The sequence below is a fragment of the Cephus cinctus genome, unplaced genomic scaffold, assembly GCF_000341935.2.
Source record: "Cephus cinctus unplaced genomic scaffold, Ccin1 Ccin1_scaffold0837, whole genome shotgun sequence".
Classification (NCBI taxonomy): Eukaryota; Metazoa; Arthropoda; class Insecta; order Hymenoptera; family Cephidae; genus Cephus; species Cephus cinctus.
Genome location: NW_014333426.1, coordinates 53,451 through 63,436, shown reverse-complemented (window position 1 = coordinate 63,436; position 9,986 = coordinate 53,451). Strand labels below are relative to the sequence as shown.

General features: G+C 46.3%; 1 protein-coding gene across 1 annotated transcript in view; it reads right to left on the bottom strand.

Moving 5' to 3' along the window:
* Positions 1–7,863, bottom strand: part of LOC107270791 (polypyrimidine tract-binding protein 1) — a gene marked incomplete at its 3' end in the record, with an annotated part of 203,739 nt that extends 195,876 nt beyond the window's left edge. Inside the window, exon 1 of the mRNA XM_025088108.1 lies at positions 6,936–7,863. The remainder of the gene's footprint in view (positions 1–6,935) is intronic.
* Positions 7,864–9,986: the final 2,123 nt, after the last annotated feature.

The following is a 9,986-nucleotide window of genomic DNA, read 5'->3' as shown; positions in this document are numbered from 1 at the left end:
CCCGCCGCCGTTCCCAAGTTCAGCCGCCGCGAAGGCAGAGACCCAACTCACTCGGAGACGCTCGCTCTTTCTCGAATACCCTTATATACACACTCGCTCGCTCGCTCTCTCTCTCTCTCTCTCGCTCTCACATCTCTACGCTCGCCACGTACCCATTACTCTTTTACCCGGCATTCTTTTCTTTCGTTTTAACGACAAAGGAGAACCCAGCCGTCAGCGAAGCTAAGGAGTCGCGCACACGAGGCAAACCGGCCAATTTTTGAACCTGCCTGTAAATCGAGCGTCTCTCTCTCTCACTCGATGCCCCAGGCCATTCTTAGTACCTACGGAGTATAGCTACTCCACCTCCCGAGTATACATATTGTATATCTACGACAAAAGGAATGATTTGACTAATGGTGCGCGTGCACTGCAGATTCAAAGAACACGATGGAGGGATTTGAGTTCTTGAAATAATCAGGTAGCTCATACGGGGAGACCGCGATACGAAAATTGACGAAAAAAAATGAACGATTGACACATTGAGATCGTAAAGAACCGTTACTTTTTTTTTTTTCTTGTAACGAAGGGGGGGTAGCAATAACGGATGATTAAAGGAGACGAGGATCTATTGTCGGTATACCCAATATACCCGGTGGGACTAGTGTCTGTTGCTAATGAAAAATAACCAGGACAAGGGGGGAGCTTAATAAGTCAAATGTTTCCCGTCGCTCAAAGATAAGTTGGTAAAAGCATGCACTCTGCAGACGGCCAATATGGCGACAGACGACGTGCGCATCGCGAGCGTCGTTCCGAACGGATTAATCGCGTAGTGATCCAACGCGTCTCTGGAGCATCGCGCAAGGTGACGTAATATGCTATTTAATCTACTAAAAACTGTTCTTCCGTGAATTTGGTTAAATGGATTCAAATATTTTAAATCCCATTTTTAATTCATTCGATGTAATAATTACGTAACTGCATTTACCGAGAGTTATCTATAATCCGGACAAATAACGGATGGAGAGATTCGATGACGTTAAACGAATTTAATGGTAAGAAATATTAATAATGAATTTTTATGATTACGCATTGCTCCCGATATTTATTTCCACTCGACTTCGCGGTGTACATATTTTTTTTAATTCCTTTTTTTTTACATGATGAAACCAACGACATTCACATTTTCCAGGTATCCGACTATCTTCCTCCCTTACTCTTGTCGCCCTTACTACCTTACGCCCAAAACCCACGTCAGTCTTGTCGCAACTAACAAACGAAGCATCTCGAACGGGCGAGAGAGAGAGAGAGAGAGAGAGACACAGAGAGCACCCATCTAATTAGGAAACGCGCGGAAAGGCAAACGTAACCAAAAGTTAATTGCGTGTCTCTCGCCGTGTATTTTCGCATCATTCCAGTCGTTCCTTTATTCATGTACACCTCGAGGCCAACGGACCTTCAACCTCCGACCTCCACCCGTGTGCACGCACCTACGATAAATTTTCCTGCTAACGAACGTCGCCATCTCCTTTGGCGCACTGTAGAGTCACCCTGTTTGTCTTCGATTCCATTTCAGCGGTAATTGCACGGTCTCCCAGTCTATCGACGATAAGAGTAAAAAAAATGTTTTCGCGTGTACACGTAAACTCTACCCTTTCTCTTTACTTCAAATGAGCGGGAGTACCAATTTATTAACGACCTCGACTGCATCCTCGGGCAACCCTCATAACGATTCGGCTACCGTGAAGTTCTGCCGATGCAATTCTCTCCAGCTTTCGGCAGGTGCGCCAATTCCACGACGAAGCCCACCCTTCTCTCTCGCGGTAGTCAAAATGGTCGCCGACGTTAGGTACCACGTGCCGCTAACGAGCCAATGTACAAAAGCACGGGGGCCAATTACCAGTCGCGCCACGCGCATAGCCGCGTTGGGTATCGCGAGTAAGAAAGAAAAAAATAAATAAAATCTTTGGCCTCAACAGGGCGACGACGTCGAAGCGTCAAGCAGCACAGTTGTCGAGCGTCGAGCGTCGTTATTGATTGGCTGGCGAAAAATAATTACGAGAGATCCCTGAGAGAGTGCCTAGCGACGCATCGAGGCCGAGGAAGTCAGTGCCGTTGCGCGACTTGAAACGAGCCAAACGTCGTGAGTCCCCCATTCGCTTTTTTTTGTCTGTCGCCGCATTGAAAACACGACCACGTGGAAAACGAGTACGGACGCCCCAGCGGGATAGAATGAAATAAACGGAAGACAAAGGAAAGAAGAAAAAAAAACAAAGACTATCCCTGCACACCAAAAATCCATAACTTACTTCATACCGATCGTACCGATGAGCGCGAACGGTTCAGCCGATAATTATCCGGTAATTACAAAATTCGTTCAAGGTCATCGCAGTAACGTCTCCATACGAATTGCGCTCACGCACCTAGTTACGATTAGGCAACACGGATTGGCTTCCCTTGCGTCACGCTCTTGCAGCCAGGAACAGTTGCCGAACCGCCGATGGCGAACCGATCGGATTCGCGAAAGGAAAGGCCAAGAAGATTGGGAAGAGAGAGAGAAAAATTATCGAGGAACCACGAGGGACAGGAAGAGGTTAAGAAAAAGAGAGAGAGAGTAGCCGATCGTGCCGATTCCACTGAAACTGTCGATTAACTCGATCTACGTAACCTAACCCAACCGAACTTAACGCCATACGGAAAAATTCCCCGAGCGCAGTCTTGATGTCGACCCATTAAGAATACCTCGACTATTTCCGTTCGACTCGCGTAACGGCTGGGACAAGCAAGCGGGACTGTCGAATTCCGAAATAAGACGGTAACCCGCGTGAAATTGGCTCGGCAATATCCCCGACATGTTCGACGTGTGAGGACGCGAGGCGGCGTTACTCCTACGCGATGTTAAATGGCAACCGCGTTATTAGAGAACGAGCCATTAAACGTCCCTCGTGCCCGCGCTGCCGCCATCTTGGCCAGTAACCGCCACTTAGGAGCATTAATACGAGAACCTCGGGAGCATATAGTCTTCGTCGGGAAACCATGAGAAAATAGAAGGAATGATCATCGCGAGAACGAGTGTAGACGAGCATAGGAAAAATTTAACGGCTCGACATTAATGGACGTGGACGTGGCGTTGGATTTAATTGGACGTGAGTGAAGGGGGAGAGAGAGGGAGAGAGGAGAATCGAGAGAATCGTAATAAGGGATGAGATATGATATATATGTAGACAAATATGTGTGTACATGTATATATATATATATAATTACATGGTTCCCTTGTTGTAACAACGAGAGCGTGAATTATTAACAGAAGGAAATGAGCTCCAATCAAGTTGGTTATAACGAAGTTGAGGTGTTCATTAAAGAATCTGAGTATCTCTTCGTGTTCGAAGATAAAGAAAAAAGTAATCGACTGTAGGTACATAAACGAAGTAAATCGGTAGCTCATCGTTACCGGTACGTGTTTACGTATTTTGTAGGAAAACTAGCTGGTACCTCTGTGTTCAAGGGCTTTGCCGAGGATACTCGTTGTGAGCTAATCTACACACATTCACTGTCTCTTCCCTCCCTCTCTCTCTTCTTGTCTATCTCCCTCCCTCTGCTTGTCCTCACGGAGTGTAACGACCGCGACGGCTTCCTTTTTTTTGCATTCATAAACCGGTAAGCCGCAGACCGGATTCGCGTACTCGAACCTGACGAATACCCGGAGGACTTCGCGGTCTACGATTTCAGGAGAGAAGGTTATGGTCGGCGAGCCGTCGAGACGCACAATTACAGAAGGCAATTCCTTCGCCTCGCCGAGGTAGGCGGCGTGGAGTAACCGTGCCGAAAGCAGTTGGCACGTGACTTAATAAGGTTATTATCGGTTTTTATATATATAATAAATTTCCAGTATGATTGGAGAGTCATTCGAGTTAACGTATAGGAAAAGTGAACTCTGATGTAATCGAAGGGTCGACTTTCTGACGCCGTAAGGCCGAGTGGACGATCAACACGTGGAGGAAGAAACCCCGTAGAGAGACCGAAGAGTGAGCCACCCTCAACAAGTGCCTTATCGACAATCAACCCTGCTCCCCCTAGCTACGCCTATGAGACCTGTCCGGTAGGGTACATGCACATTTATTCAAATAGGCCTGAACGTGCATCGTCCCGATCAACAAAGCCACTCAGGCCAACATGCTTGGTATTGAAGTAGTATCTTGACGGGAATAGCGTCAAGACGTTTGGCATCGTCGAAGGTATTACAGGTAGGTTCGACATGGATTTTTGCACTGGCCACCGACGGCTAGTGGAAATCTTATGGATATTTATAATTCACGAGTCCTTGAATCTTATCCAGCATGTACGCAGAAGAGTCTCCCCCGTCTCTCTGGCGCTGCCTGACTGTCGTGGTAGAAAATATCCGAAATCTTGAAATTCCGTGAGAAACGTGATAAAACGGAAAATACGTGGGGAAATGGCGAACGGGCATCTTGCGTGGGCGAGATGAAGTAAGTGAAAAAGAGAAATGAAAGAGAAAGCACAAGGAAAATATTCTGGAAACGGCCCAAAGTGAATACCCTGGGTAAAGGTAACGTCTACCGTGTTGGACTCCGTACGAGGGGAGCAGAGGACGCGCAACCTCAAGAATGCGCAACTAGTGCCGTCACGTGGTCATTCCATCGGAAGAAGGTCGACTAGGTGGAGCGGAAGGAGGAATAGTTGAAGGCTGAGGTTGCTAATAGAGGAAATAGAAATGAGCTTCCAGCGTAACCGTCCGGCACCCTGGAGCCCGAGTCCAGAAGATTCCGTCTGGAATCTTCGTAGGGTGGAACGTTCCAGATGGGCAGACGGGAGAGGTGGGTAGGGGAGCAAGAGAAGCATAGAAAGACGCAAGGATAAAATAAGAAAGAATCCTTAGATACACCAGCCAGGAAGCCACCGCAAGGTTCCCGGTTTAGAAAGGACCCTCCTATTACTTATAGGTTAGGTATGACGGGCGTCGCGGTGGTCGTCTTGCTGTTCCAGGATCGTCGGAAATAAATATCCTTGAGGCGCATGCGTCCCTAGCCTCCTGAGATACGCAACCGACGAAGGTACGCTGGAGTACGAGCCGTTCCAAAAACATCGAGCCGGTAATACGAGGGTTAGGACCACGTGGGGACGCGGAGAAAGAAAAGTGCGACGGAGAAGGTCCTCGACGGCACTCGAGTGCCGACACGGTCGATATTCTCGGGTAGACGAGATTTCTTTACTTTTTCACTTTTTTTTTCTCTTACTCTCTCACTCTTTTATTTATTTTTCTTTCACTCCCTCCGCCGCTTCCTCGTCGTCCTCACGTCATCCTAGCGTTAAATAAACGCAACGCATGAATGGCACGACAAGGCACGACGGGGTCGCATCGAAGACACTGCGGTCTAACTATATATAAATATATTCTTATACTAATATAATAAGAGAATTCAAATATAAATATGTTAGAGATAAGAAATAACAGACTATGCCTATACAAAGTATCAATAGTCTGTGGCATAGGTTCCTCAGGTATACCCAGAATCATCCTGTACACTGTGGGAAAGGACTCCCATAATATAAAGGGAACTCACGATCGAAATAGGTAGGTATACTTAGGTCCAACCAAACCGGGTAGGACGAGAAAACCGGTTCAGGTAGACCAAAGAATTCCTCATAAATTACGCCCTTGATTCTGTCCCACGGAGCACCGAATCCTGCCGAGTCCTGCCGATCGACAAAGAAAGGGACAAAGCAACAAAAAGAACTGCACGGGAGAAAACTTTGAGCTTCCAGGAGGTTCCTGGACATCCACTATGCACACGCATAGTTCTGACCTCGTTTGTCAATTTTTTTTTCGAAGGCCAACAGGCCTTAATACGTCATAATCGATCTACTCCCAAGCCCACCATGATATCTAATGGAATAATGTACTTGATCGTTCGTCATAATTTAAAGGAAAAAATCACAGTGAACAACTCGAACTTCCATCTTGTAAAGGTGGATAAATGAACCAAATTCGTTCTATCACAATTACGGAATCTTTTATCTAGAAAAAACGTATAAGAAAATTAGATGTGTGTGTGTGTGTGGTAATTTCAGCAGCACAGGAAGGCACGCTCTGATTGTGAGCTCAAACTCGCACGACGTTTGACAATGGCGGTGCTGCCAGTTCTCCACGACTTCCACCTGGTAACCAGTACATACGCGTACGGTAATTCTCATGCAAACGCGCGATAATGTCCTCTCGCCACGATGCCGGCGACAAATGCCACCCAAAGCGACTTTCGACATGCTTATAATCACAAATGCGATGTCCCCAGTGTCCATTATCGATTTCTGAGACTCCGTAAATCTTTGATAGAACTGTAGGACAAAAATACGTCATGGGTCTGTTGTTTATTTACCATCAACCAAAGACAGGTGCTATGCCAGATACCAGCCTGATACAGGGCATAACACGTAGAATGAACAGAGTTTGAAAGTAAGACAATAACGTGAAAAGGGAGAGAAGCTTATCAGAGACAATGGCGGGCAATGGAAAACCGAAGGACTGAGATGTTCAAAGGGAATACAAACAGACCAGAGTATACAGAATTGTTCAGGTATCACCTGTTCCTGACAAGACAGCCGGCATGGAAGTTTTAACCGCCTTTCAAAAGTAGCCGTTGCGTCGAATCCGACAAATGGCCGGACATGCGCTCTCCATTACGAGACACGAGGTTGAGAACCGACAGATATTCTTTCTTGCAGATATTTTATTGTTCACAAGAGAAGCGATAAAAAATGTAAATGAAAATATATGATTTGTCCCTGATGGTATTATAGCGCGCGATGGGATATGCATTTGCGCATCAGAATAGCAACATTGGCGCTCTTGAAAGTATCGGTTAACTATAAACATATATACATAGACATAAATGCGCGGGCGCACAAACTGTATACAGAATGATTCAAATAAAACTCACCGAGACGATAGGAAAATTCGAAATTAAACGAAATAGTTAAAGTTGTCCCGTAGCACTTTGACACAGCGATTGATTAACTGCCAAACTGTTGCTTAGTGAAAACCTGAAGGCGTATTCCTGCGTCGTTTTCAAACTGCACAGTCGTGTCCAGGTATCCCAACAAAGATATATATATTGGTAGGTACAATGGCAAACAGTGAGATGAAATATTCACTGGCACACGTCACTCACAATATTTCACCTGGCAGCTGTCACAACACGTACTTAAATAATGCACAAGTCACACGTACGATATAACGTACGGGAAACGATGGTAAAAATTCTGTCGTATTTTTTAGCAGAGCACGGAGCAATGAGAGCCACAAACGCCACGGTTTCACCTCAAGAATAATCGAAAGCACGAATAAAATTCCAAGAGATTCTTGATGGCGGGTCGACGTATGTATCTATGTATGTATCAGCCTCGACTCCGTGGCACCACAGTCGCGTTAACGTTACCAGCGCGCACGCACGTTACACCAGATATTCCCGATTGTCAAGAACGGCCGTCTACGCGACGAGTTTTAGGTTATGAAAGGCACGCCACAAGTTTGAGCCGGCTCCGAAGCGTTCAGGAAGGTGGACACTCTTTGAAGCGTGGCGCAGGGACAGTGCCGTGGCACGTGTATCGAGCGCGCAGAGAAGGACAGAGACACGACGCGCAATAAATCCAGAACTGCAATAAAGGAAGACGAAAATAAAAAAAGGAGACGCGTTTTTAACAATACACGGTTGGTGAAATTCGTGGCGAGAAAAGTGCGCGTAATAGATCCGGCTAAGTTGTAGGCACGCCACGAGTAGTGACGCTAAAACTTCACCACGAGTTGTGTCTGAGGATGGTGGGGGGGAAGGATCCCCACGTTGACCGTGGAACCGGGGATAGGGGAAACAGCAGTTCCTCATAGAGGGGGTAGGCGACGAGGAGAAATGCGGTGGTAGGGATCACGAATTCAAGTGGTGGGAGTCAAAAGGGGCTAAGGGAACGAAGGGGAAGTCACAGGATGAGGCTGGTGGGGATACTTTGGAGAGAGGCGTCATGGCGGCCGTTTTCGTACGTGGGAGGGGTATATCCAGACTAATACTATTTTCAATGAGCATGTACTCGGTACATCGACGTACTCAACGATATTTAATGTTCATTGTGTTGTGCAGATACACGAATGGCTGTGTTTATACTTCTTTCAGTGTCGGTACGTGTTTTCAATGCTCGGCGATACGTGTACGAGACTGTAGCCAAGCGAAACAAGAAACTGGCGGCAATGTGACAAGGAGGCCGATGCCGTTCTCACGAAACAGTGAGATGGAAGAGGAAAGACAGGACGACGAAGAGACCTTGCTCAACGTGAATTCTATATTGTGTTGAAGATGCTTTGTGTCCGATCTATAAACACAACCAGGAGGAAGCGCGACACGATGATACGTCGACGCTGTAGAGGATGACTCGTCCCGTAGTTGTGCAGACTGTAGCGTCATGGAGATACCTGGTGCACGTTGCAAGGAACTCTGCACAAAAGATCGTCCCCTACCTAGCCGGCTTTGACATACGTACGTACTCGTGCCAAGCAACTAGTACCGGTCTGTTTCTTGTACTAGTACCAGTGCTCATTCCTCTCTCAAGAACCATTCTCGACGATGATTTTCCTTCAAGCCCTCATCTAGTCTCTCTCTTTTACACGGTTTTCGTATAACGCTATCTCCTTCTATTACCCGAAATCTAACCTCACTCTGTCGTTCTTTCTTTCCTTTTCTGTTTTGGCGAGGGCTTCAGTGCTGCGATCTAAAAAAATGCACGGCCGCCCTACCAACGGGTTAACGTGGCGTTCCCTTCCACGAGCACTAGCGTGTATCGTGTAGCGTGTACTCGTTACTTGCCCCGAAGGGAAATCCGTCGCAACGCCACTAACCCTTCCTGCTTCGTTCTAGGCTAAGAGACGAGTGAGACGATGCTGCTGCAACCCTTCGAATCGCGTGCACCTAACGGAATACACGCGACGTGGAAAGCAACGATCGATCCTGGATACACTTACTGCAGGACTGTGGTGTCCTTTCATGCTTTTTACCCTGGAAGTTTCACACACTGCCGCGGTGGAGACTGTAAGGTAAATCACCACTTATAAAACGTAGTGCGGTATACGAGGAGAGGTATGGAGGAAGGTGGCTAACCTAAATCGTATGTCATTCCTTGGAAACACGAAACGTCCTTCTTGACGTGTGAATTGAGATTTATTGTTCTCACTGCTTGACCTCGGAATCCCGAAACTCCTAAGCTCCCCGATGCGGACTTCTGCTACTTGTATGAGCCCTGGGTACAGAGAACTGGCCGGAACCACCATAGGATAACGTTGGTTAGGATCCCTGGAGATGTTCATATATCTAAGAGCGATCTTCTCTTATATATAAAATGGAATTATCAGAAAGATCCTATTCTAACGTTCCTTCTTTGTTATCCCGTTGGGATTTTAGAAGCTGTCTGGAGCTGGCCAAATAATAGTTGGGGTTAGCTTACTAGCAGTATCCAGTGAGATATTTTCACCTGGCGTACATCTTGAATACCTCTACTACCTGACTGTGCCCTTAGACCCTGTCGATATACTGGTGTCACAAAACTGAAAAAAATATATATCTCAAGGTACCGTATCACGAAATTTCTTTAAAACGCAAAAAGATACTTAACATCAATTTATAAATTTATGTTATTGCTTGTATTTCTAAAAGGGTCAGATCAAGAGGAGACTATACCAAATGAAGGAGGTAGTAGAAAAGTTTCAGTGTGACCTACGCTGTAACTTCCTTTCCATTGCTCGGAGCGAAGAGGGAATGAAAATTAATCTAAATTAAGTAATGACTCTCCCTATCTCAACTCAACGAGAGAGAGAAAAAGAGAGTTCAGAGTATGAGAGAGTTGGAAATGTGTGTATGAGGGTCTAGAATGTAAAAGAAGGGAGAGAAATGAATTCTCTGTCCCCCCCCCAATCTCTCTCTCTCTCTCTCTCTCTCTCTCTCTCTCTCTCT